General features: G+C 49.4%; 31 non-coding genes across 31 annotated transcripts; 14 read left to right on the forward strand and 17 right to left on the reverse strand.

Moving 5' to 3' along the window:
• Positions 1-88: 88 nt before the first annotated feature.
• On the reverse strand, positions 89-161 carry Trnav-aac (transfer RNA valine (anticodon AAC)). Its single transcript has one exon. It is a non-coding gene; the product is annotated as a tRNA-Val (tRNA).
• A 1,438-nt stretch (positions 162-1,599) lies between these two features.
• On the forward strand, positions 1,600-1,672 carry Trnap-ugg (transfer RNA proline (anticodon UGG)). The gene has a single exon. It is a non-coding gene; the product is annotated as a tRNA-Pro (tRNA).
• Positions 1,673-2,307: 635 nt separating this feature from the next.
• Trnav-uac (transfer RNA valine (anticodon UAC)) lies at positions 2,308-2,380 on the reverse strand. The gene has a single exon. It is a non-coding gene; the product is annotated as a tRNA-Val (tRNA).
• Positions 2,381-2,613: 233 nt separating this feature from the next.
• On the forward strand, positions 2,614-2,685 carry Trnap-cgg (transfer RNA proline (anticodon CGG)). The gene has a single exon. It is a non-coding gene; the product is annotated as a tRNA-Pro (tRNA).
• A 208-nt stretch (positions 2,686-2,893) lies between these two features.
• Trnav-aac (transfer RNA valine (anticodon AAC)) lies at positions 2,894-2,966 on the reverse strand. The gene has a single exon. It is a non-coding gene; the product is annotated as a tRNA-Val (tRNA).
• Positions 2,967-4,467: 1,501 nt separating this feature from the next.
• On the forward strand, positions 4,468-4,540 carry Trnap-ugg (transfer RNA proline (anticodon UGG)). Its single transcript has one exon. It is a non-coding gene; the product is annotated as a tRNA-Pro (tRNA).
• Positions 4,541-5,175: 635 nt separating this feature from the next.
• On the reverse strand, positions 5,176-5,248 carry Trnav-uac (transfer RNA valine (anticodon UAC)). Its single transcript has one exon. It is a non-coding gene; the product is annotated as a tRNA-Val (tRNA).
• Positions 5,249-5,482: 234 nt separating this feature from the next.
• Positions 5,483-5,554, forward strand: Trnap-cgg (transfer RNA proline (anticodon CGG)). The gene has a single exon. It is a non-coding gene; the product is annotated as a tRNA-Pro (tRNA).
• Positions 5,555-5,762: 208 nt separating this feature from the next.
• Trnav-aac (transfer RNA valine (anticodon AAC)) lies at positions 5,763-5,835 on the reverse strand. Its single transcript has one exon. It is a non-coding gene; the product is annotated as a tRNA-Val (tRNA).
• Positions 5,836-6,158: 323 nt separating this feature from the next.
• Trnav-aac (transfer RNA valine (anticodon AAC)) lies at positions 6,159-6,231 on the reverse strand. The gene has a single exon. It is a non-coding gene; the product is annotated as a tRNA-Val (tRNA).
• Positions 6,232-6,887: 656 nt separating this feature from the next.
• Positions 6,888-6,960, reverse strand: Trnav-uac (transfer RNA valine (anticodon UAC)). Its single transcript has one exon. It is a non-coding gene; the product is annotated as a tRNA-Val (tRNA).
• Positions 6,961-7,194: 234 nt separating this feature from the next.
• Positions 7,195-7,266, forward strand: Trnap-cgg (transfer RNA proline (anticodon CGG)). Its single transcript has one exon. It is a non-coding gene; the product is annotated as a tRNA-Pro (tRNA).
• A 208-nt stretch (positions 7,267-7,474) lies between these two features.
• Trnav-aac (transfer RNA valine (anticodon AAC)) lies at positions 7,475-7,547 on the reverse strand. Its single transcript has one exon. It is a non-coding gene; the product is annotated as a tRNA-Val (tRNA).
• A 335-nt stretch (positions 7,548-7,882) lies between these two features.
• Positions 7,883-7,955, reverse strand: Trnav-aac (transfer RNA valine (anticodon AAC)). The gene has a single exon. It is a non-coding gene; the product is annotated as a tRNA-Val (tRNA).
• A 1,501-nt stretch (positions 7,956-9,456) lies between these two features.
• Trnap-ugg (transfer RNA proline (anticodon UGG)) lies at positions 9,457-9,528 on the forward strand. Its single transcript has one exon. It is a non-coding gene; the product is annotated as a tRNA-Pro (tRNA).
• A 633-nt stretch (positions 9,529-10,161) lies between these two features.
• Positions 10,162-10,234, reverse strand: Trnav-uac (transfer RNA valine (anticodon UAC)). The gene has a single exon. It is a non-coding gene; the product is annotated as a tRNA-Val (tRNA).
• A 234-nt stretch (positions 10,235-10,468) lies between these two features.
• Trnap-cgg (transfer RNA proline (anticodon CGG)) lies at positions 10,469-10,540 on the forward strand. The gene has a single exon. It is a non-coding gene; the product is annotated as a tRNA-Pro (tRNA).
• A 208-nt stretch (positions 10,541-10,748) lies between these two features.
• Positions 10,749-10,821, reverse strand: Trnad-auc (transfer RNA aspartic acid (anticodon AUC)). The gene has a single exon. It is a non-coding gene; the product is annotated as a tRNA-Asp (tRNA).
• A 1,478-nt stretch (positions 10,822-12,299) lies between these two features.
• On the forward strand, positions 12,300-12,372 carry Trnap-ugg (transfer RNA proline (anticodon UGG)). Its single transcript has one exon. It is a non-coding gene; the product is annotated as a tRNA-Pro (tRNA).
• A 635-nt stretch (positions 12,373-13,007) lies between these two features.
• On the reverse strand, positions 13,008-13,080 carry Trnav-uac (transfer RNA valine (anticodon UAC)). The gene has a single exon. It is a non-coding gene; the product is annotated as a tRNA-Val (tRNA).
• Positions 13,081-13,314: 234 nt separating this feature from the next.
• Positions 13,315-13,386, forward strand: Trnap-cgg (transfer RNA proline (anticodon CGG)). The gene has a single exon. It is a non-coding gene; the product is annotated as a tRNA-Pro (tRNA).
• Positions 13,387-13,594: 208 nt separating this feature from the next.
• On the reverse strand, positions 13,595-13,667 carry Trnav-aac (transfer RNA valine (anticodon AAC)). Its single transcript has one exon. It is a non-coding gene; the product is annotated as a tRNA-Val (tRNA).
• A 2,303-nt stretch (positions 13,668-15,970) lies between these two features.
• Positions 15,971-16,042, forward strand: Trnap-ugg (transfer RNA proline (anticodon UGG)). The gene has a single exon. It is a non-coding gene; the product is annotated as a tRNA-Pro (tRNA).
• A 604-nt stretch (positions 16,043-16,646) lies between these two features.
• Positions 16,647-16,719, reverse strand: Trnav-uac (transfer RNA valine (anticodon UAC)). Its single transcript has one exon. It is a non-coding gene; the product is annotated as a tRNA-Val (tRNA).
• Positions 16,720-18,781: 2,062 nt separating this feature from the next.
• Positions 18,782-18,853, forward strand: Trnap-ugg (transfer RNA proline (anticodon UGG)). The gene has a single exon. It is a non-coding gene; the product is annotated as a tRNA-Pro (tRNA).
• Positions 18,854-19,457: 604 nt separating this feature from the next.
• Positions 19,458-19,530, reverse strand: Trnav-uac (transfer RNA valine (anticodon UAC)). Its single transcript has one exon. It is a non-coding gene; the product is annotated as a tRNA-Val (tRNA).
• Positions 19,531-21,852: 2,322 nt separating this feature from the next.
• Trnap-ugg (transfer RNA proline (anticodon UGG)) lies at positions 21,853-21,924 on the forward strand. Its single transcript has one exon. It is a non-coding gene; the product is annotated as a tRNA-Pro (tRNA).
• Positions 21,925-22,528: 604 nt separating this feature from the next.
• On the reverse strand, positions 22,529-22,601 carry Trnav-uac (transfer RNA valine (anticodon UAC)). The gene has a single exon. It is a non-coding gene; the product is annotated as a tRNA-Val (tRNA).
• A 1,949-nt stretch (positions 22,602-24,550) lies between these two features.
• On the forward strand, positions 24,551-24,622 carry Trnap-ugg (transfer RNA proline (anticodon UGG)). The gene has a single exon. It is a non-coding gene; the product is annotated as a tRNA-Pro (tRNA).
• A 604-nt stretch (positions 24,623-25,226) lies between these two features.
• Trnav-uac (transfer RNA valine (anticodon UAC)) lies at positions 25,227-25,299 on the reverse strand. The gene has a single exon. It is a non-coding gene; the product is annotated as a tRNA-Val (tRNA).
• A 2,328-nt stretch (positions 25,300-27,627) lies between these two features.
• Trnap-ugg (transfer RNA proline (anticodon UGG)) lies at positions 27,628-27,699 on the forward strand. The gene has a single exon. It is a non-coding gene; the product is annotated as a tRNA-Pro (tRNA).
• The last annotated feature ends 258 nt before the right edge of the window (positions 27,700-27,957 follow it).

A 27,957-nucleotide genomic window follows, 5' to 3' on the forward strand; every position in this document is an offset into this window, starting at 1 on the left:
CGCTATTGCAAATGATGTCACCAAAAGCAATCACTTCGTTAGCGGCGAGGAGCCCGGGCTCAGGGTCTTGTTGAGTGCGACGAAAAATTGTTTCCGCCCGGAATCGAACCGGGGACCTTCTGCGTGTTAGGCAGACGTGATAACCGCTACACCACGGAAACTGCTACGCTCTGTGCTCCACATCTGACACAACTTGTAGGACGATCGCAACTTTGGCGTAAAAATCACTTTGCGGAAACGCACAATGCAGGTATTTCGCATTCGTATGCAACAATCGACAGCACCCTTGCCTGTCTGAATGCCATCACGAATGAGAGCCCAAGAAGTCCCGTCAATTCGCGCAGTCGCTATTGCAAATGATGTCACCAAAAGCAATCACTTCGTTAGCGGCGAGGAGCCCGGGCTCAGCGGTACCTCTACATGGAGGCACCAGCAGCTCCGACAGGCCACCGCTGGCGCGCCGGCGCCCGGACCCACGACCGTCAATGACGCTGCAGTCGATGTACTTCTTAATATCGCTTTTGGAAGAAGGAAACCAGGTGTAAATCACACAGTATTTTACTGATGATCTGGAAACGCAAGTTTAGAATAAGTAGAACATTATATAAAATGTGTTGTGTGGTCGAGCGACAACCACGCCTCGCTCTCGCCAGATTATCGTTGTTGCACGGAATGATTGTTAAGGCACCGACGGCTTCAGAGTTCGTCTTCTCGAAGTTTTGCTTTTGCAGTACATTCAGCAATCTTTTCGTTATGAGTCGTCTGTTTCGGTTTCCCGATGTAGTTTTGCTCACTGCTCTCGACTTCTCTTAACCCCGAGCCACCACTAGCCGAAAATTCCGCACTGCTATCTGGTCAATCTGCAAAGCTCGATGAGGGCGTCGCGATCGTTCCTGAGCTGATGAAACGGCCGAATCTGTAGTTGTTCCCAGATCTCTTCCACAACAACGGCCTCCCAGACGCTTGGATTACAGGAGTACGCCACTACTCCCAGCCGGAGAACTGCATTTGAAAGCGTAATAACATGAGCTACACGTAACTCCGATTTCTGTGTCTGACCTACTTTTAATGAAACTGTCGTCGATTTACTTACTACTATCGCTGCTGGACGAAGCAGATCAGGTGAAAACCACACAGTATTCTTGTAACGAAGAGGTAACGGAAATTTAGGTAAAACAATATCAAAAAAAGTTGTGTGGTGGATCGACACGTACAGTTGGCTCTTCCTAGATGATCATTGCTGCACGGAATAATTCTTAAGGCACCGACGCCTTCAGGAGTGGTCTTCTGGAAGTTTTGCTTGCAGTATATTCCGCAATCTTTTCGTTATGAGTTGGTGTTTCGGATTCCCGATGTTCTTTTGTTTAGTGCATTTGCCTTCCCTTGACACTGAGAAAGCACATGACGAAAGTGAAACACCACCGTCTGTTCATCAGCAGAGCGCGATGAAATTATTCACTCTATATTCATTGCCTTTCATATTCTTCCCATCAGTGGTGAGCGCTGCCTTCAGAAAGCGCTTTTGTTTCTGATTTACATGGAAGTTAGTGTTCCTCGGAGCTGGACTGCTTGGGGTTAGCTTCATTACTACTGGCAGGTGGCTCGTTGGTCTAGGGGTATGATTCCTGCTTTGGGTGCAGGAGGTCCCGGGTTCAAATCCCGGACGAGCGCTACCGTTTTGACCGTGCTGAAGAGTAGGTGGAGCTCACCCACGTTTGCAGCTCTGCAATGAAGAATAGATGCCTGCCGCAGCACGCTTTGTGTAGCACTACGGTGATGAAGGGACCGTTTGATATGGCAAGAATCTGACACCAGTAAATTACATGGGTCGATTGCTGTAGAAGAGCCGACAGTAATCTTGCATGCAACGGAAAACAAAGGTCGTCTTTGCAGAACATGTGCACCGTGAGTGGAGACGAACCTCAATCGTGGAGCAGTCTACCTTCATCTGATTAGCGACGACAACAATCAAAGGGTGGGATACAAGACTGAGCGTAGTTAAGAGTTTCTCACTATTAGTTACGTTCACACTTCAACAGAGCTGTGACAAGGCGAGTGCAGTGAGCTCAGGAAAGCCAGTATGAAGCGCACTTGAAGTAGTCCTGAAGAAATGGATTATAAACTTTGCCGGCCAGAATGGAGCTACGAGCGTTCTGAGTTACTGAATACCGGTACACTATGGGAGCAAGAGCATTTGACAGTAAAATGACGCGATATCCGTGTAGCACACGACATTTATTATCCCTGCATACGCAGACGTGACGTTATCTCGGAAATGGAATCCGAAAAAGGGTTTAAAAAAAGTCGTGTTTCCGCCCGGGATCGAACCGGGGACCTTCTGCGTGTAAAGCAGACGTGATAACCGCTACACCACGAAAACAACGGCTCTGCGGCTGTTCTACCTAGAAACCCGTAGTGGCAACAGATTTTTCCTGCGTAAGCAAAGGCATCGGCTACGAGCTCCCTCCGATTTAGAAGTTGCTATTGTAAAAGACATCGATGAAAACAATCAAACCGCAACAGCCAGGGAAAACGCTGGGTGAGCGGCAGCTCTGCATGGTGATACCAAGAACGGAGGCGTCAGTCATGTGCAGCGCTTAGACGCTACGAACAGGCTCGTTGGTCTAGGGGTATGATTCCTGCTTCGGGTGCAGGAGGTCCCGGGTTCAAATCCCGGACGAGCCCTTGCTTTTTGTGCAAACGTGTGGCAACTACCGTCATGCCGGCGGCTGTTCCGCGCATTTCCAGCCCTCCAGGTAAGCACAAAAACCAAGTAGCCGGTTCTGAAAGAGTTTCATGTATCATCTGAGCCCTGGTGGTGGGCCGTTTGAAATTGATTTAAATGGTCACAGTAGAGATTGTAGCAAGGGTCTTGTTGAGTGCGACGAAAAATTGTTTCCGCCCGGAATCGAACCGGGGACCTTCTGCGTGTTAGGCAGACGTGATAACCGCTACACCACGGAAACTGCTACGCTCTGTGCTCCACATCTGACACAACTTGTAGGACGATCGCAACTTTGGCGTAAAAATCACTTTGCGGAAACGCACAATGCAGGTATTTCGCATTCGTATGCAACAATCGACAGCACCCTTGCCTGTCTGAATGCCATCACGAATGAGAGCCCAAGAAGTCGTCGGAAATGCTCGCGGCCGAGTCCTCAGCAGCATCAGCTACTCATTCTTTCCGTACGATGTACCGTCAATTCGCGCAGTCGCTATTGCAAATGATGTCACCAAAAGCAATCACTTCGTTAGCGGCGAGGAGCCCGGGCTCAGCGGTAGCTCTACATGGAGGCACCAGCAGCTCCGACAGGCCACCGCTGGCGCGCCGGCGCCCGGACCCACGACCGTCAATGACGCTGCAGTCGATGTACTTCTTAATATCGCTTTTGGAAGAAGGAAACCAGGTGTAAATCACACAGTATTTTACTGATGATCTGGAAACGCAAGTTTAGAATAAGTAGAACATTATATAAAATGTGTTGTGTGGTCGAGCGACAACCACGCCTCGCTCTCGCCAGATTATCGTTGTTGCACGGAATGATTGTTAAGGCACCGACGGCTTCAGAGTTCGTCTTCTCGAAGTTTTGCTTTTGCAGTACATTCAGCAATCTTTTCGTTATGAGTCGTCTGTTTCGGTTTCCCGATGTAGTTTTGCTCACTGCTCTCGACTTCTCTTAACCCCGAGCCACCACTAGCCGAAAATTCCGCACTGCTATCTGGTCAATCTGCAAAGCTCGATGAGGGCGTCGCGATCGTTCCTGAGCTGATGAAACGGCCGAATCTGTAGTTGTTCCCAGATCTCTTCCACAACAACGGCCTCCCAGACGCTTGGATTACAGGAGTACGCCACTACTCCCAGCCGGAGAACTGCATTTGAAAGCGTAATAACATGAGCTACACGTAACTCCGATTTCTGTGTCTGACCTACTTTTAATGAAACTGTCGTCGATTTACTTACTACTATCGCTGCTGGACGAAGCAGATCAGGTGAAAACCACACAGTATTCTTGTAACGAAGAGGTAACGGAAATTTAGGTAAAACAATATCAAAAAAAGTTGTGTGGTGGATCGACACGTACAGTTGGCTCTTCCTAGATGATCATTGCTGCACGGAATAATTCTTAAGGCACCGACGCCTTCAGGAGTGGTCTTCTGGAAGTTTTGCTTGCAGTATATTCCGCAATCTTTTCGTTATGAGTTGGTGTTTCGGATTCCCGATGTTCTTTTGTTTAGTGCATTTGCCTTCCCTTGACACTGAGAAAGCACATGACGAAAGTGAAACACCACCGTCTGTTCATCAGCAGAGCGCGATGAAATTATTCACTCTATATTCATTGCCTTTCATATTCTTCCCATCAGTGGTGAGCGCTGCCTTCAGAAAGCGCTTTTGTTTCTGATTTACATGGAAGTTAGTGTTCCTCGGAGCTGGACTGCTTGGGATTAGCTTCATTACTACTGGCAGGTGGCTCGTTGGTGTAGGGGTATGATTCCTGCTTTGGGTGCAGGAGGTCCCGGGTTCAAATCCCGGACGAGCGCTACCGTTTTGACCGTGCTGAAGAGTAGGTGGAGCTCACCCACGTTTGCAGCTCTGCAATGAAGAATAGATGCCTGCCGCAGCACGCTTTGTGTAGCACTACGGTGATGAAGGGACCGTTTGATATGGCAAGAATCTGACACCAGTAAATTACATGGGTCGATTGCTGTAGAAGAGCCGACAGTAATCTTGCATGCAACGGAAAACAAAGGTCGTCTTTGCAGAACATGTGCACCGTGAGTGGAGACGAACCTCAATCGTGGAGCAGTCTACCTTCATCTGATTAGCGACGACAACAATCAAAGGGTGGGATACAAGACTGAGCGTAGTTAAGAGTTTCTCACTATTAGTTACGTTCACACTTCAACAGAGCTGTTACAAGGCGAGTGCAGTGAGCTCAGGAAAGCCAGTATGAAGCGCACTTGAAGTAGTCCTGAAGAAATGGATTATAAACTTTGCCGGCCAGAATGGAGCTACGAGCGTTCTGAGTTACTGAATACCGGTACACTATGGGAGCAAGAGCATTTGACAGTAAAATGACGCGATATCCGTGTAGCACACGACATTTATTATCCCTGCATACGCAGACGTGACGTTATCTCGGAAATGGAATCCGAAAAAGGGTTTAAAAAAAGTCGTGTTTCCGCCCGGGATCGAACCGGGGACCTTCTGTGTGTAAAGCAGACGTGATAACCGCTACACCACGAAAACAACGGCTCTGCGGCTGTTCTACCTAGAAACCCGTAGTGGCAACAGATTTTTCCTGCGTAAGCAAAGGCATCGGCTACGAGCTCCCTCCGATTCTAGAAGTTGCTATTGTAAAAGACATCGATGAAAACAATCAAACCGCAACAGCCAGGGAAAACGCTGGGTGAGCGGCAGCTCTGCATGGTGATACCAAGAACGGAGGCGTCAGTCATGTGCAGCGCTTAGACGCTACGAACAGGCTCGTTGGTCTAGGGGTATGATTCCTGCTTCGGGTGCAGGAGGTCCCGGGTTCAAATCCCGGACGAGCCCTTGCTTTTTGTGCAAACGTGTGGCAACTACCGTCATGCCGGCGGCTGTTCCGCGCATTTCCAGCCCTCCAGGTAAGCACAAAAACCAAGTAGCCGGTTCTGAAAGAGTTTCATGTATCATCTGAGCCCTGGTGGTGGGCCGTTTGAAATTGATTTAAATGGTCACAGTAGAGATTGTAGCAAGGGTCTTGTTGAGTGCGACGAAAAATTGTTTCCGCCCGGAATCGAACCGGGGACCTTCTGCGTGTTAGGCAGACGTGATAACCGCTACACCACGGAAACTGCTACGCTCTGTGCTCCACATCTGACACAACTTGTAGGACGATCGCAACTTTGGCGTAAAAATCACTTTGCGGAAACGCACAATGCAGGTATTTCGCATTCGTATGCAACAATCGACAGCACCCTTGCCTGTCTGAATGCCATCACGAATGAGAGCCCAAGAAGTCGTCGGAAATGCTCACGGCCGAGTCCTCAGCAGCATCAGCTACTCATTCTTTCCGTACGAGGTACCGTCAATTCGCGCAGTCGCTATTGCAAATGATGTCACCAAAAGCAATCACTTCGTTACCGGGCTCAGGGTCTTGTTGAGTGCGACGAAAAATTGTTTCCGCCCGGAATCGAACAGGGGACCTTCTGCGTGTTAGGCAGACGTGATAACCGCTACACCACGGAAACTGCTACGCTCTGTGCTCCACATCTTGCACAACTTGTAGGACGATCGCAACTTTGGCGTAAAAATCACTTTACGGAAACGCACAATGCAGGTATTTCGCATTCGTATGCAACAATCGACAGCACCCTTGCCTGTCTGAATGCCATCACGAATGAGAGACCAAGAAGTCGTCGGAAATGCTCGCAGCCGAGTCCTCAGCAGCATCAGCTACTCATTCTTTCCGTACGAGGTACCGTCAATTCGCGCAGTCGCTATTGCAAATGATGTCACCAAAAGCAATCACTTCGTTAGCGGCGAGGAGCCCGGGCTCAGCGGTAGCTCTACATGGAGGCACCAGCAGCTCCGACAGGCCACCGCTGGCGCGCCGGCGCCCGGACCCACGACCGTCAATGACGCTGCAGTCGATGTACTTCTTAATATCGCTTTTGGAAGAAGGAAACCAGGTGTAAATCACACAGTATTTTACTGATGATCTGGAAACGCAAGAATGGAGCTACGAGCGTTCTGAGTTACTGAATACCGGTACACTATGGGAGCAAGAGCATTTGACAGTAAAATGACGCGATATCCGTGTAGCACACGACATTTATTATCCCTGCATACGCAGACGTGACGTTATCTCGGAAATGGAATCCGAAAAAGGGTTTAAAAAAAGTCGTGTTTCCGCCCGGGATCGAACCGGGGACCTTCTGCGTGTAAAGCAGACGTGATAACCGCTACACCACGAAAACAACGGCTCTGCGGCTGTTCTACCTAGAAACCCGTAGTGGCAACAGATTTTTCCTGCGTAAGCAAAGGCATCGGCTACGAGCTCCCTCCGATTCTAGAAGTTGCTATTGTAAAAGACATCGATGAAAACAATCAAACCGCAACAGCCAGGGAAAACGCTGGGTGAGCGGCAGCTCTGCATGGTGATACCAAGAACGGAGGCGTCAGTCATGTGCAGCGCTTAGACGCTACGAACATGCTCGTTGGTCTAGGGGTATGATTCCTGCTTCGGGTGCAGGAGGTCCCGGGTTCAAATCCCGGACGAGCCCTTGCTTTTTGTGCAAACGTGTGGCAACTACCGTCATGCCGGCGGCTGTTCCGCGCATTTCCAGCCCTCCAGGTAAGCACAAAAACCAAGTAGCCGGTTCTGAAAGAGTTTCATGTATCATCTGAGCCCTGGTGGTGGGCCGTTTGAAATTGATTTAAATGGTCACAGTAGAGATTGTAGCAAGGGTCTTGTTGAGTGCGACGAAAAATTGTTTCCGCCCGGAATCGAACCGGGGACCTTCTGCGTGTTAGGCAGACGTGATAACCGCTACACCACGGAAACTGCTACGCTCTGTGCTCCACATCTGACACAACTTGTAGGACGATCGCAACTTTGGCGTAAAAATCACTTTGCGGAAACGCACAATGCAGGTATTTCGCATTCGTATGCAACAATCGACAGCACCCTTGCCTGTCTGAATGCCATCACGAATGAGAGCCCAAGAAGTCGTCGGAAATGCTCACGGCCGAGTCCTCAGCAGCATCAGCTACTCATTCTTTCCGTACGAGGTACCGTCAATTCGCGCAGTCGCTATTGCAAATGATGTCACCAAAAGCAATCACTTCGTTAGCGGCGAGGAGCCCGGGCTCAGGGTCTTGTTGAGTGCGACGAAAAATTGTTTCCGCCCGGAATCGAACCGGGGACCTTCTGCGTGTTAGGCAGACGTGATAACCGCTACACCACGGAAACTGCTACGCTCTGTGCTCCACATCTGACACAACTTGTAGGACGATCGCAACTTTGGCGTAAAAATCACTTTGCGGAAACGCACAATGCAGGTATTTCGCATTCGTATGCAACAATCGACAGCACCCTTGCCTGTCTGAATGCCATCACGAATGAGAGCCCAAGAAGTCGTCGGAAATGCTCGCGGCCGAGTCCTCAGCAGCATCAGCTACTCATTCTTTCCGTACGAGGTACCGTCAATTCGCGCAGTCGCTATTGCAAATGATGTCACCAAAAGCAATCACTTCGTTAGCGGCGAGGAGCCCGGGCTCAGCGGTAGCTCTACATGGAGGCACCAGCAGCTCCGACAGGCCACCGCTGGCGCGCCGGCGCCCGGACCCACGACCGTCAATGACGCTGCAGTCGATGTACTTCTTAATATCGCTTTTGGAAGAAGGAAACCAGGTGTAAATCACACAGTATTTTACTGATGATCTGGAAACGCAAGTTTAGAATAAGTAGAACATTATATAAAATGTGTTGTGTGGTCGAGCGACAACCACGCCTCGCTCTCGCCAGATTATCGTTGTTGCACGGAATGATTGTTAAGGCACCGACGACTTCAGAGTTCGTCTTCTCGAAGTTTTGCTTTTGCAGTACATTCAGCAATCTTTTCGTTATGAGTCGTCTGTTTCGGTTTTCCGATGTAGTTTTGCTCACTGCTCTCGACTTCTCTTAACCCCGAGCCACCACTAGCCGAAAATTCCGCACTGCTATCTGGTCAATCTGCAAAGCTCGATGAGGGCGTCGCGGTCGTTCCTGAGCTGATGAAACGGCCGAATCTGTAGTTGTTCCCAGATCTCTTCCACAACAACGGCCTCCCAGACGCTTGGATTACAGGAGTACGCCACTACTCCCAGCCGGAGAACTGCATTTGAAAGCGTAATAACATGAGCTACACGTAACTCCGATTTCTGTGTCTGACCTACTTTTAATGAAACTGTCGTCGATTTACTTACTACTATCGCTGCTGGACGAAGCAGATCAAGTGAAAACCACACAGTATTCTTGTAACGAAGAGGTAATGGAAATTTAGGTAAAACAATATCAAAAAAAGTTGTGTGGTGGATCGACACGTACAGTTGGCTCTTCCTAGATGATCATTGCTGCACGGAATAATTCTTAAGGCACCGACGCCTTCAGGAGTGGTCTTCTGGAAGTTTTGCTTGCAGTATATTCCGCAATCTTTTCGTTATGAGTTGGTGTTTCGGATTCCCGATGTTCTTTTGTTTAGTGCATTTGCCTTCCCTTGACACTGAGAAAGCACATGACGAAAGTGAAACACCACCGTCTGTTCATCTGCAGAGCGCGATGAAATTATTCACTCTATATTCATTGCCTTTCATATTCTTCCCATCAGTGGTGAGCGCTGCCTTCAGAAAGCGCTTTTGTTTCTGATTTACATGGAAGTTAGTGTTCCTCGGAGCTGGACTGCTTGGGATTAGCTTCATTACTGCTGGCAGGTGGCTCGTTGGTTTAGGGGTATGATTCCTGCATTGGGTGCAGGAGGTCCCGGGTTCAAATCCCGGACGAGCCCTACCGTTTTGACCGTGCTGAAGAGTAGGTGGAGCTCACCCACGTTTGCAGCTCTGCAATGAAGAATAGATGCCTGCCGCAGCACGCTTTGTGTAGCACTACAGTGATGAAGGGATCGTTTGATATGGCAAGAATCTGACACCAGTAAATTACATGGGCCGATTGCTGTAGAAGAGCCGACAGTAGTCTTGCATGCAACGGAAAACAAAGGTTGTCTTTGCAGAACATGTGCACCGTGAGTGGAGACGAACCTCAATCGTGGAGCAGTCTACCTTCATCTGATTAGCGACAACAATCAAAGGGTGGGATACAAGACTGAGCGTAGTTAAGAGTTTCTCACTATTAGTTACGTTCACACTTCAACAGAGCTGTGACAAGGCGAGTGCAGTGAGCTCAGGAAAGCCAGTATGAAGCGCACTTGAAGTAGTCCTGAAGAAATGGATTATAAACTTTGCCGGCCAGAATGGAGCTACGAGCGTTCTGAGTTACTGAATACCGGTACACTATGGGAGCAAGAGCATTTGACAGTAAAATGACGCGATATCCGTGTAGCACACGACATTTATTATCCCTGCATACGCAGACGTGACGTTATCTCGGAAATGGAATCCGAAAAAGGGTTTAAAAAAAGTCGTGTTTCCGCCCGGGATCGAACCGGGGACCTTCTGCGTGTAAAGCAGACGTGATAACCGCTACACCACGGAAACGACGGCTCTGCTGCTGTTCTACCTAGAAACCCGTAGTGGCAACAGATTTTTCCTGCGTAAGCAAAGGCATCGGCTACGAGCTCCCTCCGATTCTAGAAGTTGCTATTGTAAAAGACATCGATGAAAACAATCAAACCGCAACAGCCAGGGAAAACGCTGGGTGAGCGGCAGCTCTGCATGGTGATACCAAGAACGGAGGCGTCAGTCATGTGCAGCGCTTAGACGCTACGAACAGGCTCGTTGGTCTAGGGGTATGATTCCTGCTTCGGGTGCAAGAGGTCCCGGGTTCAAATCCCGGACGAGCCCTTGCTTTTTGTGCAAACGTGTGGCAACTACCGTCATGCCGGCGGCTGTTCCGCGCATTTCCAGCCCTCCAGGTAAGCACAAAAACCAAGTAGCCGGTTCTGAAAGAGTTTCATGTATCATCTGAGCCCTGGTGGTGGGCCGTTTGAAATTGATTTAAATGGTCACAGTAGAGATTGTAGCAAGGGTCTTGTTGAGTGCGACGAAAAATTGTTTCCGCCCGGAATCGAAGCGGGGACCTTCTGCGTGATAGGCAGACGTGATAACCGCTACACCACGGAAACTGCTACGCTCTGTGCTCCACATCTGACACAACTTGTAGGACGATCGCAACTTTGGCGTAAAAATCACTTTGCGGAAACGCACAATGCAGGTATTTCGCATTCGTATGCAACAATCGACAGCACCCTTGCCTGTCTGAATGCCATCACGAATGAGAGCCCAAGAAGTCGTCGGAAATGCTCGCGGCCGAGTCCTCAGCAGCATCAGCTACTCATTCTTTCCGTACGAGGTACCGTCAATTCGCGCAGTCGCTATTGCAAATGATGTCACCAAAAGCAATCACTTCGTTAGCGGCGAGGAGCCCGAGGCACCAGCAGCTCCGACAGGCCACCGCTGGCGCGCCGGCGCCCGGACCCACGACCGTCAATGACGCTGCAGTCGATGTACTTCTTAATATCGCTTTTGGAAGAAGGAAACCAGGTGTAAATCACACAGTATTTTACTGATGATCTGGAAACGCAAGTTTAGAATAAGTAGAACATTATATAAAATGTGTTGTGTGGTCGAGTGACAACCACGCCTCGCTCTCGCCAGATTATCGTTGTTGCACGGAATGATTGTTAAGGCACCGACGGCTTCAGAGTTCGTCTTCTCGAAGTTTTGCTTTTGCAGTACATTCAGCAATCTTTTCGTTATGAGTCGTCTGTTTCGGTTTCCCGATGTAGTTTTGCTCACTGCTCTCGACTTCTCTTAACCCCGAGCCACCACTAGCCGAAAATTCCGCACTGCTATCTGGTCAATCTGCAAAGCTCGATGAGGGCGTCGCGGTCGTTCCTGAGCTGATGAAACGGCCGAATCTGTAGTTGTTCCCAGATCTCTTCCACAACAATGGCCTCCCAGACGCTTGGATTACAGGAGTACGCCACTACTCCCAGCCGGAGAACTGCATTTGAAAGCGTAATAACATGAGCTACACGTAACTCCGATTTCTGTGTCTGACATACTTTTAATGAAACTGTCGTCGATTTACTTACTACTATCGCTGCTGGACGAAGCAGATCAGGTGAAAACCACACAGTATTCTTGTAACGAAGAGGTAATGGAAATTTAGGTAAAACAATATCAAAAAAAGTTGTGTGGTGGATCGACACGTACAGTTGGCTCTTCCTAGATGATCATTGCTGCACGGAATAATTCTTAAGGCACCGACGCCTTCAGGAGTGGTCTCCTGGAAGTTTTGCTTGCAGTATATTCCGCAATCTTTTCGTTATGAGTTGGTGTTTCGGATTCCCGATGTTCTTTTGTTTAGTGCATTTGCCTTCCCTTGACACTGAGAAAGCACATGACGAAAGTGAAACACCACCGTCTGTTCATCTGCAGAGCGCGATGAAATTATTCACTCTATATTCATTGCCTTTCATATTCTTCCCATCAGTGGTGAGCGCTGCCTTCAGAAAGCGCTTTTGTTTCTGATTTACATGGAAGTTAGTGTTCCTCGGAGCTGGACTGCTTGGGATTAGCTTCATTACTACTGGCAGGTGGCTCGTTGGTCTAGGGGTATGATTCCTGTTTTGGGTGCAGGAGGTCCCGGGTTCAAATCCCGGACGAGCACTACCGTTTTGACCGTGCTGAAGAGTAGGTGGAGCTCACCCACGTTTGCAGCTCTGCAATGAAGAATAGATGCCTGCCGCAGCACGCTTTGTGTAGCACTACGGTGATGAAGGGACCGTTTGATATGGCAAGAATCTGACACCAGTAAATTACATGGGCCGATTGCTGTAGAAGAGCCGACAGTAGTCTTGCATGCAACGGAAAACAAAGGTTGTCTTTGCAGAACATGTGCACCGTGAGTGGAGACGAACCTCAATCGTGGAGCAGTCTACCTTCATCTGATTAGCGACGACAACAATCAAAGGGTGGGATACAAGACTGAGCGTAGTTAAGAGTTTCTCACTATTAGTTACGTTCACACTTCAACAGAGCTGTGACAAGGCGAGTGCAGTGAGCTCAGGAAAGCCAGTATGAAGCGCACTTGAAGTAGTCCTGAAGAAATGGATTATAAACTTTGCCGGCCAGAATGGAGCTACGAGCGTTCTGAGTTACTGAATACCGGTACACTATGGGAGCAAGAGCATTTGACAGTAAAATGACGCGATATCCGTGTAGCACACGACATTTATTATCCCTGCATACGCAGACGTGACGTTATCTCGGAAATGGAATCCGAAAAGGGGTTTAAAAAAAGTCGTGTTTCCGCCCGGGATCGAACCGGGGACCTTCTGCGTGTAAAGCAGACGTGATAACCGCTACACCACGGAAACGACGGCTCTGCGGCTGTTCTACCTAGAAACCCGTAGTGGCAACAGATTTTTCCTGCGTAAGCAAAGGCATCGGCTACGAGCTCCCTCCGATTCTAGAAGTTGCTATTGTAAAAGACATCGATGAAAACAATCAAACCGCAACAGCCAGGGAAAACGCTGGGTGAGCGGCAGCTCTGCATGGTGATACCAAGAACGGAGGCGTCAGTCATGTGCAGCGCTTAGACGCTACGAACAGGCTCGTTGGTCTAGGGGTATGATTCCTGCTTCGGGTGCAGGAGGTCCCGGGTTCAATTCCCGGACGAGCCCTTGCTTTTTGTGCAAACGTGTGGCAACTACCGTCATGCCGGCGGCTGTTCCGCGCATTTCCAGCCCTCCAGGTAAGCACAAAAACCAAGTAGCCGGTTCTGAAAGAGTTTCATGTATCATCTGAGCCCTGGTGGTGGGCCGTTTGAAATTGATTTAAATGGTCACAGTAGAGATTGTAGCAAGGGTCTTGTTGAGTGCGACGAAAAATTGTTTCCGCCCGGAATCGAACCGGGGACCTTCTGCGTGTTAGGCAGACGTGATAACCGCTACACCACGGAAACTGCTACGCTCTGTGCTCCACATCTGACACAACTTGTAGGACGATCGCAACTTTGGCGTAAAAATCACTTTGCGGAAACGCACAATGCAGGTATTTCGCATTCGTATGCAACAATCGACAGCACCCTTGCCTGTCTGAATGCCATCACGAATGAGAGCCCAAGAAGTCGTCGGAAATGCTCGCGGCCGAGTCCTCAGCAGCATCAGCTACTCATTCTGTCCGTACGAGGTACCGTCAATTCGCGCAGTCGCTATTGCAAATGATGTCACCAAAAGCAATCACTTCGTTAGCGGCGAGGAGCCATGGAGGCACCAGCAGCTCCGACAGGCCACCGCTGGCGCGCCGGCGCCCGGACCCACGACCGTCAATGACGCTGCAGTCGATGTACTTCTTAATATCGCTTTTGGAAGAAGGAAACCAGGTGTAAATCACACAGTATTTTACTGATGATCTGGAAACGCAAGTTTAGAATAAGTAGAACATTATATAAAATGTGTTGTGTGGTCGAGCAACAACCACGCCTCGCTCTCGCCAGATTATCGTTGTTGCACGAAATGATTGTTAAGGCACCGACGGCTTCAGAGTTCGTCTTCTCGAAGTTTTGCTTTTGCAGTACATTCAACAATCTTTTCTTTATGAGTCGTCTGTTTCGGTTTCCCGATGTAGTTTTGCTCACTGCTCTCGACTTCTCTTAACCCCGAGTCACCACTAGCCGAAAATTCCGCACTGCTATCTGGTCAATCTGCAAAGCTCGATGAGGGCGTTTCATGTTTCATGTTTCATTTGAGCCATGTGCACCCTGCTGGTGGAACGTTTGAAGTTGATTTAAATGGTCACAGCAGAGATCGTAGCAAGTGTCTTGCTGAGTGCGACGAAAACGGGTTTCCGCCCGCAATCGAACCGGGGACCTTCTGCGTGTTAGGCACGGCGCCTGGGCTCGGCGGCAGCTGCTGCTCTTTCTTTCCTTACGAGATACCGTCGATTCGCGCAGTCGTTATTGCAAAAGATGTCACCAAAGGCAATCGCTTCGTTAGCGGCACGGTGCCTGGGCTCGGCGGCAGCTCTACATGGAGGCACCAGCAGCCCAGCCAGGCCGCCGCCGGCACCGGCGCGCCGCAGCGCAAGAAGTCGGCGCCCGCCCTGCAATGCCCCCTGTCGTTGCATATTCCACCCGCCTTATATCCTCCCCATGTCTGACTCACTACCCTAAATGACACTGCAGTCGACGTGCTTATTACTATCGCTTTTCGAAGAACCAAGGCGCAGTATTCTAGTGTCGAACCGGTATTGCAAATTTGGTTTAAGCAAAAATTTATTGTGTGGTCGAGCGACACCCTCGACTCGCGCTTCCTACATGATCGCTTCTTGCGAGGAATAATTCCTAGCGCGCCGATGGCTTCAGAGTTGGTCTTCTCGAAGTTTTGCTTCCGCACTGCATTCCGCAATCTTTTCGTTATGAGCTTCGGTTTCCCGACTTTCTTGTGTTTAGTGCGTTTGGCTTCTCTTAACCCTTAGCCACCGCTCGCCGAAATTTCCACGCTGTCATATGTCGATCTGCAGAGCTCGATGAAGGCATCGCGGCCATTCCTGAGCTCATGGAACGGCCGAATCTGTAGTTGTTTCCAGATCTCTCCCACACAACAGCCTCCCAGTAGCTTGGATTACAGGAGTACGCCACTACTCCCAGCCGCTGATTCACGTTTGAAAGCAGAATGACATGAGCTACGCGCAGCTCCGTTTTTTTTTTTTTTTTTTTGGTGTCTGACCTACTTTGAAAGACTTTGTAGTCGATTTACTTACTACTATCGCTGTTGGAAACCAGGTGATACCACACAGTATTCTAGAGACGATCAGGCAATGAAAATTTAGAATAAGTAAAACAGTATCAAAAGAAGTTGTGTGGTGGAGCAGCACATGCAATTTACGCTTCCTAGATAATCGTTACTGGATAGAATAATTCTTTTGTCTGCGGCGTCTTCAGTATCCGTCTTCTGTAAATTTTACTTGCAGTATATTGTGCAATCTTTTCGTTATGAGTTGGTGCTTGGTTTCCCGATGTTCTTTTGTTTAGTGCATTCGCCTTCTCTTAACCCTGAGAAACCACATACCGAAACTGAGGCACTGCCGGCTGTTCATAAGCAGTGTTCGATGAAGTTATTTCGCTTTTTATTCGTTGCCTTTAATATTCTTCTCATCAGTGGTGAGTGCTGCCTGCAGAAAGCGTTTATCTTGCGAATTCACGTAAAAGTTTGTGTTCCCTGTGAGGTCCACTACCTGGGATTAACTTGACTGCTCCAGGCAGGTGGCTCGTTGGTCTAGGGGTATGATTCCTGTTTTGGGTGCAGGAGGTCCCGGGTTCAAATCCCGGACGAGCCCTGCCATTTTGACCGTGCTGAAGAGTAGGTGGAACTCAGCCCCGGTTGCAGCTCCTCAATGAAGAGTAGACGCCTGTTATAGCACGTGGATATAACAAGAATGCGGCACCAGTAAAGTACGTAGGTGGAATTCGGTAGAAACGCAGACGGTAATTTTGCATGCAACGGAAAACAAGGTTGTCTTTGCGGAATATGTGCACCGTGAGTGGAGATTAAGCTTAATTGTGCGACAGTCTACCCTCATCTTACTAACGACGGCAACAACAAAGGGGTGGTGGCATGTAAGATTGAGAGTGGCCAAGAGTTTCTCATTATTAGTTAGCATCACACTTTGACAGAGCTGTGACAAGGCGAGTAGGGTGAGCTCAGGAAAGCCAGTAGCAAGCGCACTTGAAGTAGCCCTGAAGAACCGGATTATAAATTTTGCCAGCCATAATGGAGCTAGGGGCGTTCTCAGTTACCAAATACCGGTGCAATAAGAGAGCAACAGTATTTGACAGTAAAATGACGCCCTATCCGTCTAGCATACGGCATTGCTTGTCTCTGCATACGCGGACGTGAGGTCATCTCGGAAATGAAATCCGAAATATAGATTAAAATTGTTGTGTTCCCGCCCGGGATCGAACCGGGGACCTTCTGCGTGTAAAGCAGACGTGATAACCGCTACACCACGGAAACGACGGTTCGTTTCGTGTACCACCCGGAGACTCGTAATAGCAACAGTTTTTCTTCTGTGTTAGCAAGGGCATCGGCTACGAGCTCCCTCCGATTCGTGAAGTTCCTATAGTAAAAGACGTCGATGAAAACAATCCAACCGCGACAGACAGGGAGAACGCTGGGTAGCTGCAGCCCTACAGGGTGAGACCATCAAAGGTGGCGTCATTCACATGCAGTGCGTTTTCGGAACGGACAGGCTCGTTGGTCTAGGGGTATGATTCCCGCTTCGGGTGCAGGAGGTACAGGGTTCAAATCCCGGACGAGCTCTTGCGTTTTGTACAACGGTGTGGTAACAAATCGCATGGCGGCGGCTGTTTCGCGCATTTCCAGGCCTCCAAGTCAGCGCTAAAATCCGACAACCAGTTCTGAAACAGTTTCATGTTTCATTTGAGCCATGTGCACCCTGCTGGTGGAACGTTTGAAGTTGATTTAAATGGTCACAGCAGAGATCGTAGCAAGTGTCTTGCTGAGTGCGACGAAAACGGGTTTCCGCCCGCAATCGAACCGGGGACCTTCTGCGTGTTAGGCACGGCGCCTGGGCTCGGCGGCAGCTGCTGCTCTTTCTTTCCTTACGAGATACCGTCGATTCGCGCAGTCGTTATTGCAAAAGATGTCACCAAAGGCAATCGCTTCGTTAGCGGCACGGTGCCTGGGCTCGGCGGCAGCTGCTGCTCTTTCTTTCCTTACGAGATACCGTCGATTCGCGCAGTCGTTATTGCAAAAGATGTCACCAAAGGCAATCGCTTCGTTAGCGGCACGGTGCCTGGGCTCGGCGGCAGCTCTACATGGAGGCACCAGCAGCCCAGCCAGGCCGCCGCCGGCACCGGCGCGCCGCAGCGCAAGAAGTCGGCGCCCGCCCTGCAATGCCCCCTGTCGTTGCATATTCCACCCGCCTTATATCCTCCCCATGTCTGACTCACTACCCTAAATGACACTGCAGTCGACGTGCTTATTACTATCGCTTTTCGAAGAACCAAGGCGCAGTATTCTAGTGTCGAACCGGTATTGCAAATTTGGATTAAGCAAAAATTTATTGTGTGGTCGAGCGACACCCTCGACTTGCGCTTCCTACATGATCGCTTCTTGCGAGGAATAATTCCTAGCGCGCCGATGGCTTCAGAGTTGGTCTTCTCGAAGTTTTGCTTCCGCACTGCATTCCGCAATCTTTTCGTTATGAGCTTCGGTTTCCCGACTTTCTTGTGTTTAGTGCGTTTGGCTTCTCTTAACCCTTAGCCACCGCTCGCCGAAATTTCCACGCTGTCATATGTCGATCTGCAGAGCTCGATGAAGGCATCGCGGCCATTCCTGAGCTCATGGAACGGCCGAATCTGTAGTTGTTTCCAGATCTCTCCCACACAACAGCCTCCCAGTAGCTTGGATTACAGGAGTACGCCACTACTCCCAGCCGCTGATTCACGTTTGAAAGCAGAATGACATGAGCTACGCGCAGCTCCGTTTTTTTTTTTTTTTTTTTTGGTGTCTGACCTACTTTGAAAGACTTTGTAGTCGATTTACTTACTACTATCGCTGTTGGAAACCAGGTGATACCACACAGTATTCTAGAGACGATCAGGCAATGAAAATTTAGAATAAGTAAAACAGTATCAAAAGAAGTTGTGTGGTGGAGCAGCACATGCAATTTACGCTTCCTAGATAATCGTTACTGGATAGAATAATTCTTTTGTCTGCGGCGTCTTCAGTATCCGTCTTCTGTAAATTTTACTTGCAGTATATTGTGCAATCTTTTCGTTATGAGTTGGTGCTTGGTTTCCCGATGTTCTTTTGTTTAGTGCATTCGCCTTCTCTTAACCCTGAGAAACCACATACCGAAACTGAGGCACTGCCGGCTGTTCATAAGCAGTGTTCGATGAAGTTATTTCGCTTTTTATTCGTTGCCTTTAATATTCTTCTCATCAGTGGTGAGTGCTGCCTGCAGAAAGCGTTTATCTTGCGAATTCACGTAAAAGTTTGTGTTCCCTGTGAGGTCCACTACCTGGGATTAACTTGACTGCTCCAGGCAGGTGGCTCGTTGGTCTAGGGGTATGATTCCTGTTTTGGGTGCAGGAGGTCCCGGGTTCAAATCCCGGACGAGCCCTGCCATTTTGACCGTGCTGAAGAGTAGGTGGAACTCAGCCCCGGTTGCAGCTCCTCAATGAAGAGTAGACGCCTGTTATAGCACGTGGATATAACAAGAATGCGGCACCAGTAAAGTACGTAGGTGGAATTCGGTAGAAACGCAGACGGTAATTTTGCATGCAACGGAAAACAAGGTTGTCTTTGCGGAATATGTGCACCGTGAGTGGAGATTAAGCTTAATTGTGCGACAGTCTACCCTCATCTTACTAACGACGGCAACAACAAAGGGGTGGTGGCATGTAAGATTGAGAGTGGCCAAGAGTTTCTCATTATTAGTTAGCATCACACTTTGACAGAGCTGTGACAAGGCGAGTAGGGTGAGCTCAGGAAAGCCAGTAGCAAGCGCACTTGAAGTAGCCCTGAAGAACCGGATTATAAATTTTGCCAGCCATAATGGAGCTAGGGGCGTTCTCAGTTACCAAATACCGGTGCAATAAGAGAGCAACAGTATTTGACAGTAAAATGACGCCCTATCCGTCTAGCATACGGCATTGCTTGTCTCTGCATACGCGGACGTGAGGTCATCTCGGAAATGAAATCCGAAATATAGATTAAAATTGTTGTGTTCCCGCCCGGGATCGAACCGGGGACCTTCTGCGTGTAAAGCAGACGTGATAACCGCTACACCACGGAAACGACGGTTCGTTTCGTGTACCACCCGGAGACTCGTAATAGCAACAGTTTTTCTTCTGTGTTAGCAAGGGCATCGGCTACGAGCTCCCTCCGATTCGTGAAGTTCCTATAGTAAAAGACGTCGATGAAAACAATCCAACCGCGACAGACAGGGAGAACGCTGGGTAGCTGCAGCCCTACAGGGTGAGACCATCAAAGGTGGCGTCATTCACATGCAGTGCGTTTTCGGAACGGACAGGCTCGTTGGTCTAGGGGTATGATTCCCGCTTCGGGTGCAGGAGGTACAGGGTTCAAATCCCGGACGAGCTCTTGCGTTTTGTACAACGGTGTGGTAACAAATCGCATTTCGGCGGCTGTTTCGCGCATTTCCAGGCCTCCAAGTCAGCGCTAAAATCCGACAACCAGTTCTGAAACAGTTTCATGTTTCATTTGAGCCATGTGCACCCTGCTGGTGGAACGTTTGAAGTTGATTTAAATGGTCACAGCAGAGATCGTAGCAAGTGTCTTGCTGAGTGCGACGAAAACGGGTTTCCGCCCGCAATCGAACCGGGGACCTTCTGCGTGTTAGGCACGGCGCCTGGGCTCGGCGGCAGCTGCTGCTCTTTCTTTCCTTACGAGATACCGTCGATTCGCGCAGTCGTTATTGCAAAAGATGTCACCAAAGGCAATCGCTTCGTTAGCGGCACGGTGCCTGGGCTAACGGTGTGGTAACAAATCGCATGGCGGCGGCTGTTTCGCGCATTTCCAGGCCTCCAAGTCAGCGCTAAAATCCGACAACCAGTTCTGAAACAGTTTCATGTTTCATTTGAGCCATGTGCACCCTGCTGGTGGAACGTTTGAAGTTGATTTAAATGGTCACAGCAGAGATCGTAGCAAGTGTCTTGCTGAGTGCGACGAAAACGGGTTTCCGCCCGCAATCGAACCGGGGACCTTCTGCGTGTTAGGCACGGCGCCTGGGCTCGGCGGCAGCTGCTGCTCTTTCTTTCCTTACGAGATACCGTCGATTCGCGCAGTCGTTATTGCAAAAGATGTCACCAAAGGCAATCGCTTCGTTAGCGGCACGGTGCCTGGGCTCGGCGGCAGCTCTACATGGAGGCACCAGCAGCCCAGCCAGGCCGCCGCCGGCACCGGCGCGCCGCAGCGCAAGAAGTCGGCGCCCGCCCTGCAATGCCCCCTGTCGTTGCATATTCCACCCGCCTTATATCCTCCCCATGTCTGACTCACTACCCTAAATGACACTGCAGTCGACGTGCTTATTACTATCGCTTTTCGAAGAACCAAGGCGCAGTATTCTAGTGTCGAACCGGTATTGCAAATTTGGTTTAAGCAAAAATTTATTGTGTGGTCGAGCGACACCCTCGACTCGCGCTTCCTACATGATCGCTTCTTGCGAGGAATAATTCCTAGCGCGCCGATGGCTTCAGAGTTGGTCTTCTCGAAGTTTTGCTTCCGCACTGCATTCCGCAATCTTTTCGTTATGAGCTTCGGTTTCCCGACTTTCTTGTGTTTAGTGCGTTTGGCTTCTCTTAACCCTTAGCCACCGCTCGCCGAAATTTCCACGCTGTCATATGTCGATCTGCAGAGCTCGATGAAGGCATCGCGGCCATTCCTGAGCTCATGGAACGGCCGAATCTGTAGTTGTTTCCAGATCTCTCCCACACAACAGCCTCCCAGTAGCTTGGATTACAGGAGTACGCCACTACTCCCAGCCGCTGATTCACGTTTGAAAGCAGAATGACATGAGCTACGCGCAGCTCCGTTTTTTTTTTTTTTTTTTGGTGTCTGACCTACTTTGAAAGACTTTGTAGTCGATTTACTTACTACTATCGCTGTTGGAAACCAGGTGATACCACACAGTATTCTAGAGACGATCAGGCAATGAAAATTTAGAATAAGTAAAACAGTATCAAAAGAAGTTGTGTGGTGGAGCAGCACATGCAATTTACGCTTCCTAGATAATCGTTACTGGATAGAATAATTCTTTTGTCTGCGGCGTCTTCAGTATCCGTCTTCTGTAAATTTTACTTGCAGTATATTGTGCAATCTTTTCGTTATGAGTTGGTGCTTGGTTTCCCGATGTTCTTTTGTTTAGTGCATTCGCCTTCTCTTAACCCTGAGAAACCACATACCGAAACTGAGGCACTGCCGGCTGTTCATAAGCAGTGTTCGATGAAGTTATTTCGCTTTTTATTCGTTGCCTTTAATATTCTTCTCATCAGTGGTGAGTGCTGCCTGCAGAAAGCGTTTATCTTGCGAATTCACGTAAAAGTTTGTGTTCCCTGTGAGGTCCACTACCTGGGATTAACTTGACTGCTCCAGGCAGGTGGCTCGTTGGTCTAGGGGTATGATTCCTGTTTTGGGTGCAGGAGGTCCCGGGTTCAAATCCCGGACGAGCCCTGCCATTTTGACCGTGCTGAAGAGTAGGTGGAACTCAGCCCCGGTTGCAGCTCCTCAATGAAGAGTAGACGCCTGTTATAGCACGTGGATATAACAAGAATGCGGCACCAGTAAAGTACGTAGGTGGAATTCGGTAGAAACGCAGACGGTAATTTTGCATGCAACGGAAAACAAGGTTGTCTTTGCGGAATATGTGCACCGTGAGTGGAGATTAAGCTTAATTGTGCGACAGTCTACCCTCATCTTACTAACGACGGCAACAACAAAGGGGTGGTGGCATGTAAGATTGAGAGTGGCCAAGAGTTTCTCATTATTAGTTAGCATCACACTTTGACAGAGCTGTGACAAGGCGAGTAGGGTGAGCTCAGGAAAGCCAGTAGCAAGCGCACTTGAAGTAGCCCTGAAGAACCGGATTATAAATTTTGCCAGCCATAATGGAGCTAGGGGCGTTCTCAGTTACCAAATACCGGTGCAATAAGAGAGCAACAGTATTTGACAGTAAAATGACGCCCTATCCGTCTAGCATACGGCATTGCTTGTCTCTGCATACGCGGACGTGAGGTCATCTCGGAAATGAAATCCGAAATATAGATTAAAATTGTTGTGTTCCCGCCCGGGATCGAACCGGGGACCTTCTGCGTGTAAAGCAGACGTGATAACCGCTACACCACGGAAACGACGGTTCGTTTCGTGTACCACCCGGAGACTCGTAATAGCAACAGTTTTTCTTCTGTGTTAGCAAGGGCATCGGCTACGAGCTCCCTCCGATTCGTGAAGTTCCTATAGTAAAAGACGTCGATGAAAACAATCCAACCGCGACAGACAGGGAGAACACTGGGTGAGCTGCAGCCCTACATGGTGAGACCATCAAAGATGGCGTCATTCACATGCAGTGCGTTTTCGGAACGGACAGGCTCGTTGGTCTAGGGGTATGATTCCCGCTTCGGGTGCAGGAGGTACAGGGTTCAAATCCCGGACGAGCTCTTGCGTTTTGTACAACGGTGTGGTAACAAATCGCATGGCGGCGGCTGTTTCGCGCATTTCCAGGCCTCCAAGTCAGCGCTAAAATCCGACAACCAGTTCTGAAACAGTTTCATGTTTCATTTGAGCCATGTGCACCCTGCTGGTGGAACGTTTGAAGTTGATTTAAATGGTCACAGCAGAGATCGTAGCAAGTGTCTTGCTGAGTGCGACGAAAACGGGTTTCCGCCCGCAATCGAACCGGGGACCTTCTGCGTGTTAGGCACGGCGCCTGGGCTCGGCGGCAGCTGCTGCTCTTTCTTTCCTTACGAGATACCGTCGATTCGCGCAGTCGTTATTGCAAAAGATGTCACCAAAGGCAATCGCTTCGTTAGCGGCACGGTGCCTGGGCTCGGCGGCAGCTCTACATGGAGGCACCAGCAGCCCAGCCAGGCCGCCGCCGGCACCGGCGCGCCGCAGCGCAAGAAGTCGGCGCCCGCCCTGCAATGCCCCCTGTCGTTGCATATTCCACCCGCCTTATATCCTCCCCATGTCTGACTCACTACCCTAAATGACACTGCAGTCGACGTGCTTATTACTATCGCTTTTCGAAGAACCAAGGCGCAGTATTCTAGTGTCGAACCGGTATTGCAAATTTGGATTAAGCAAAAATTTATTGTGTGGTCGAGCGACACCCTCGACTTGCGCTTCCTACATGATCGCTTCTTGCGAGGAATAATTCCTAGCGCGCCGATGGCTTCAGAGTTGGTCTTCTCGAAGTTTTGCTTCCGCACTGCATTCCGCAATCTTTTCGTTATGAGCTTCGGTTTCCCGACTTTCTTGTGTTTAGTGCGTTTGGCTTCTCTTAACCCTTAGCCACCGCTCGCCGAAATTTCCACGCTGTCATATGTCGATCTGCAGAGCTCGATGAAGGCATCGCGGCCATTCCTGAGCTCATGGAACGGCCGAATCTGTAGTTGTTTCCAGATCTCTCCCACACAACAGCCTCCCAGTAGCTTGGATTACAGGAGTACGCCACTACTCCCAGCCGCTGATTCACGTTTGAAAGCAGAATGACATGAGCTACGCGCAGCTCCGTTTTTTTTTTTTTTTTTTTTGGTGTCTGACCTACTTTGAAAGACTTTGTAGTCGATTTACTTACTACTATCGCTGTTGGAAACCAGGTGATACCACACAGTATTCTAGAGACGATCAGGCAATGAAAATTTAGAATAAGTAAAACAGTATCAAAAGAAGTTGTGTGGTGGAGCAGCACATGCAATTTACGCTTCCTAGATAATCGTTACTGGATAGAATAATTCTTTTGTCTGCGGCGTCTTCAGTATCCGTCTTCTGTAAATTTTACTTGCAGTATATTGTGCAATCTTTTCGTTATGAGTTGGTGCTTGGTTTCCCGATGTTCTTTTGTTTAGTGCATTCGCCTTCTCTTAACCCTGAGAAACCACATACCGAAACTGAGGCACTGCCGGCTGTTCATAAGCAGTGTTCGATGAAGTTATTTCGCTTTTTATTCGTTGCCTTTAATATTCTTCTCATCAGTGGTGAGTGCTGCCTGCAGAAAGCGTTTATCTTGCGAATTCACGTAAAAGTTTGTGTTCCCTGTGAGGTCCACTACCTGGGATTAACTTGACTGCTCCAGGCAGGTGGCTCGTTGGTCTAGGGGTATGATTCCTGTTTTGGGTGCAGGAGGTCCCGGGTTCAAATCCCGGACGAGCCCTGCCATTTTGACCGTGCTGAAGAGTAGGTGGAACTCAGCCCCGGTTGCAGCTCCTCAATGAAGAGTAGACGCCTGTTATAGCACGTGGATATAACAAGAATGCGGCACCAGTAAAGTACGTAGGTGGAATTCGGTAGAAACGCAGACGGTAATTTTGCATGCAACGGAAAACAAGGTTGTCTTTGCGGAATATGTGCACCGTGAGTGGAGATTAAGCTTAATTGTGCGACAGTCTACCCTCATCTTACTAACGACGGCAACAACAAAGGGGTGGTGGCATGTAAGATTGAGAGTGGCCAAGAGTTTCTCATTATTAGTTAGCATCACACTTTGACAGAGCTGTGACAAGGCGAGTAGGGTGAGCTCAGGAAAGCCAGTAGCAAGCGCACTTGAAGTAGCCCTGAAGAACCGGATTATAAATTTTGCCAGCCATAATGGAGCTAGGGGCGTTCTCAGTTACCAAATACCGGTGCAATAAGAGAGCAACAGTATTTGACAGTAAAATGACGCCCTATCCGTCTAGCATACGGCATTGCTTGTCTCTGCATACGCGGACGTGAGGTCATCTCGGAAATGAAATCCGAAATATAGATTAAAATTGTTGTGTTCCCGCCCGGGATCGAACCGGGGACCTTCTGCGTGTAAAGCAGACGTGATAACCGCTACACCACGGAAACGACGGTTCGTTTCGTGTACCACCCGGAGACTCGTAATAGCAACAGTTTTTCTTCTGTGTTAGCAAGGGCATCGGCTACGAGCTCCCTCCGATTCGTGAAGTTCCTATAGTAAAAGACGTCGATGAAAACAATCCAACCGCGACAGACAGGGAGAACGCTGGGTAGCTGCAGCCCTACAGGGTGAGACCATCAAAGGTGGCGTCATTCACATGCAGTGCGTTTTCGGAACGGACAGGCTCGTTGGTCTAGGGGGTATGATTCCCGCTTCGGGTGCAGGAGGTACAGGGTTCAAATCCCGGACGAGCTCTTGCGTTTTGTACAACGGTGTGGTAACAAATCGCATTTCGGCGGCTGTTTCGCGCATTTCCAGGCCTCCAAGTCAGCGCTAAAATCCGACAACCAGTTCTGAAACAGTTTCATGTTTCATTTGAGCCATGTGCACCCTGCTGGTGGAACGTTTGAAGTTGATTTAAATGGTCACAGCAGAGATCGTAGCAAGTGTCTTGCTGAGTGCGACGAAAACGGGTTTCCGCCCGCAATCGAACCGGGGACCTTCTGCGTGTTAGGCACGGCGCCTGGGCTCGGCGGCAGCTGCTGCTCTTTCTTTCCTTACGAGATACCGTCGATTCGCGCAGTCGTTATTGCAAAAGATGTCACCAAAGGCAATCGCTTCGTTAGCGGCACGGTGCCTGGGCTAACGGTGTGGTAACAAATCGCATGGCGGCGGCTGTTTCGCGCATTTCCAGGCCTCCAAGTCAGCGCTAAAATCCGACAACCAGTTCTGAAACAGTTTCATGTTTCATTTGAGCCATGTGCACCCTGCTGGTGGAACGTTTGAAGTTGATTTAAATGGTCACAGCAGAGATCGTAGCAAGTGTCTTGCTGAGTGCGACGAAAACGGGTTTCCGCCCGCAATCGAACCGGGGACCTTCTGCGTGTTAGGCACGGCGCCTGGGCTCGGCGGCAGCTGCTGCTCTTTCTTTCCTTACGAGATACCGTCGATTCGCGCAGTCGTTATTGCAAAAGATGTCACCAAAGGCAATCGCTTCGTTAGCGGCACGGTGCCTGGGCTCGGCGGCAGCTCTACATGGAGGCACCAGCAGCCCAGCCAGGCCGCCGCCGGCACCGGCGCGCCGCAGCGCAAGAAGTCGGCGCCCGCCCTGCAATGCCCCCTGTCGTTGCATATTCCACCCGCCTTATATCCTCCCCATGTCTGACTCACTACCCTAAATGACACTGCAGTCGACGTGCTTATTACTATCGCTTTTCGAAGAACCAAGGCGCAGTATTCTAGTGTCGAACCGGTATTGCAAATTTGGTTTAAGCAAAAATTTATTGTGTGGTCGAGCGACACCCTCGACTCGCGCTTCCTACATGATCGCTTCTTGCGAGGAATAATTCCTAGCGCGCCGATGGCTTCAGAGTTGGTCTTCTCGAAGTTTTGCTTCCGCACTGCATTCCGCAATCTTTTCGTTATGAGCTTCGGTTTCCCGACTTTCTTGTGTTTAGTGCGTTTGGCTTCTCTTAACCCTTAGCCACCGCTCGCCGAAATTTCCACGCTGTCATATGTCGATCTGCAGAGCTCGATGAAGGCATCGCGGCCATTCCTGAGCTCATGGAACGGCCGAATCTGTAGTTGTTTCCAGATCTCTCCCACACAACAGCCTCCCAGTAGCTTGGATTACAGGAGTACGCCACTACTCCCAGCCGCTGATTCACGTTTGAAAGCAGAATGACATGAGCTACGCGCAGCTCCGTTTTTTTTTTTTTTTTTTTTTTTGGTGTCTGACCTACTTTGAAAGACTTTGTAGTCGATTTACTTACTACTATCGCTGTTGGAAACCAGGTGATACCACACAGTATTCTAGAGACGATCAGGCAATGAAAATTTAGAATAAGTAAAACAGTATCAAAAGAAGTTGTGTGGTGGAGCAGCACATGCAATTTACGCTTCCTAGATAATCGTTACTGGATAGAATAATTCTTTTGTCTGCGGCGTCTTCAGTATCCGTCTTCTGTAAATTTTACTTGCAGTATATTGTGCAATCTTTTCGTTATGAGTTGGTGCTTGGTTTCCCGATGTTCTTTTGTTTAGTGCATTCGCCTTCTCTTAACCCTGAGAAACCACATACCGAAACTGAGGCACTGCCGGCTGTTCATAAGCAGTGTTCGATGAAGTTATTTCGCTTTTTATTCGTTGCCTTTAATATTCTTCTCATCAGTGGTGAGTGCTGCCTGCAGAAAGCGTTTATCTTGCGAATTCACGTAAAAGTTTGTGTTCCCTGTGAGGTCCACTACCTGGGATTAACTTGACTGCTCCAGGCAGGTGGCTCGTTGGTCTAGGGGTATGATTCCTGTTTTGGGTGCAGGAGGTCCCGGGTTCAAATCCCGGACGAGCCCTGCCATTTTGACCGTGCTGAAGAGTAGGTGGAACTCAGCCCCGGTTGCAGCTCCTCAATGAAGAGTAGACGCCTGTTATAGCACGTGGATATAACAAGAATGCGGCACCAGTAAAGTACGTAGGTGGAATTCGGTAGAAACGCAGACGGTAATTTTGCATGCAACGGAAAACAAGGTTGTCTTTGCGGAATATGTGCACCGTGAGTGGAGATTAAGCTTAATTGTGCGACAGTCTACCCTCATCTTACTAACGACGGC

Source organism: Schistocerca cancellata, unplaced genomic scaffold (genome assembly GCF_023864275.1).
Source record: "Schistocerca cancellata isolate TAMUIC-IGC-003103 unplaced genomic scaffold, iqSchCanc2.1 HiC_scaffold_1080, whole genome shotgun sequence".
NCBI lineage: Eukaryota > Metazoa > Arthropoda > Insecta > Orthoptera > Acrididae > Schistocerca > Schistocerca cancellata.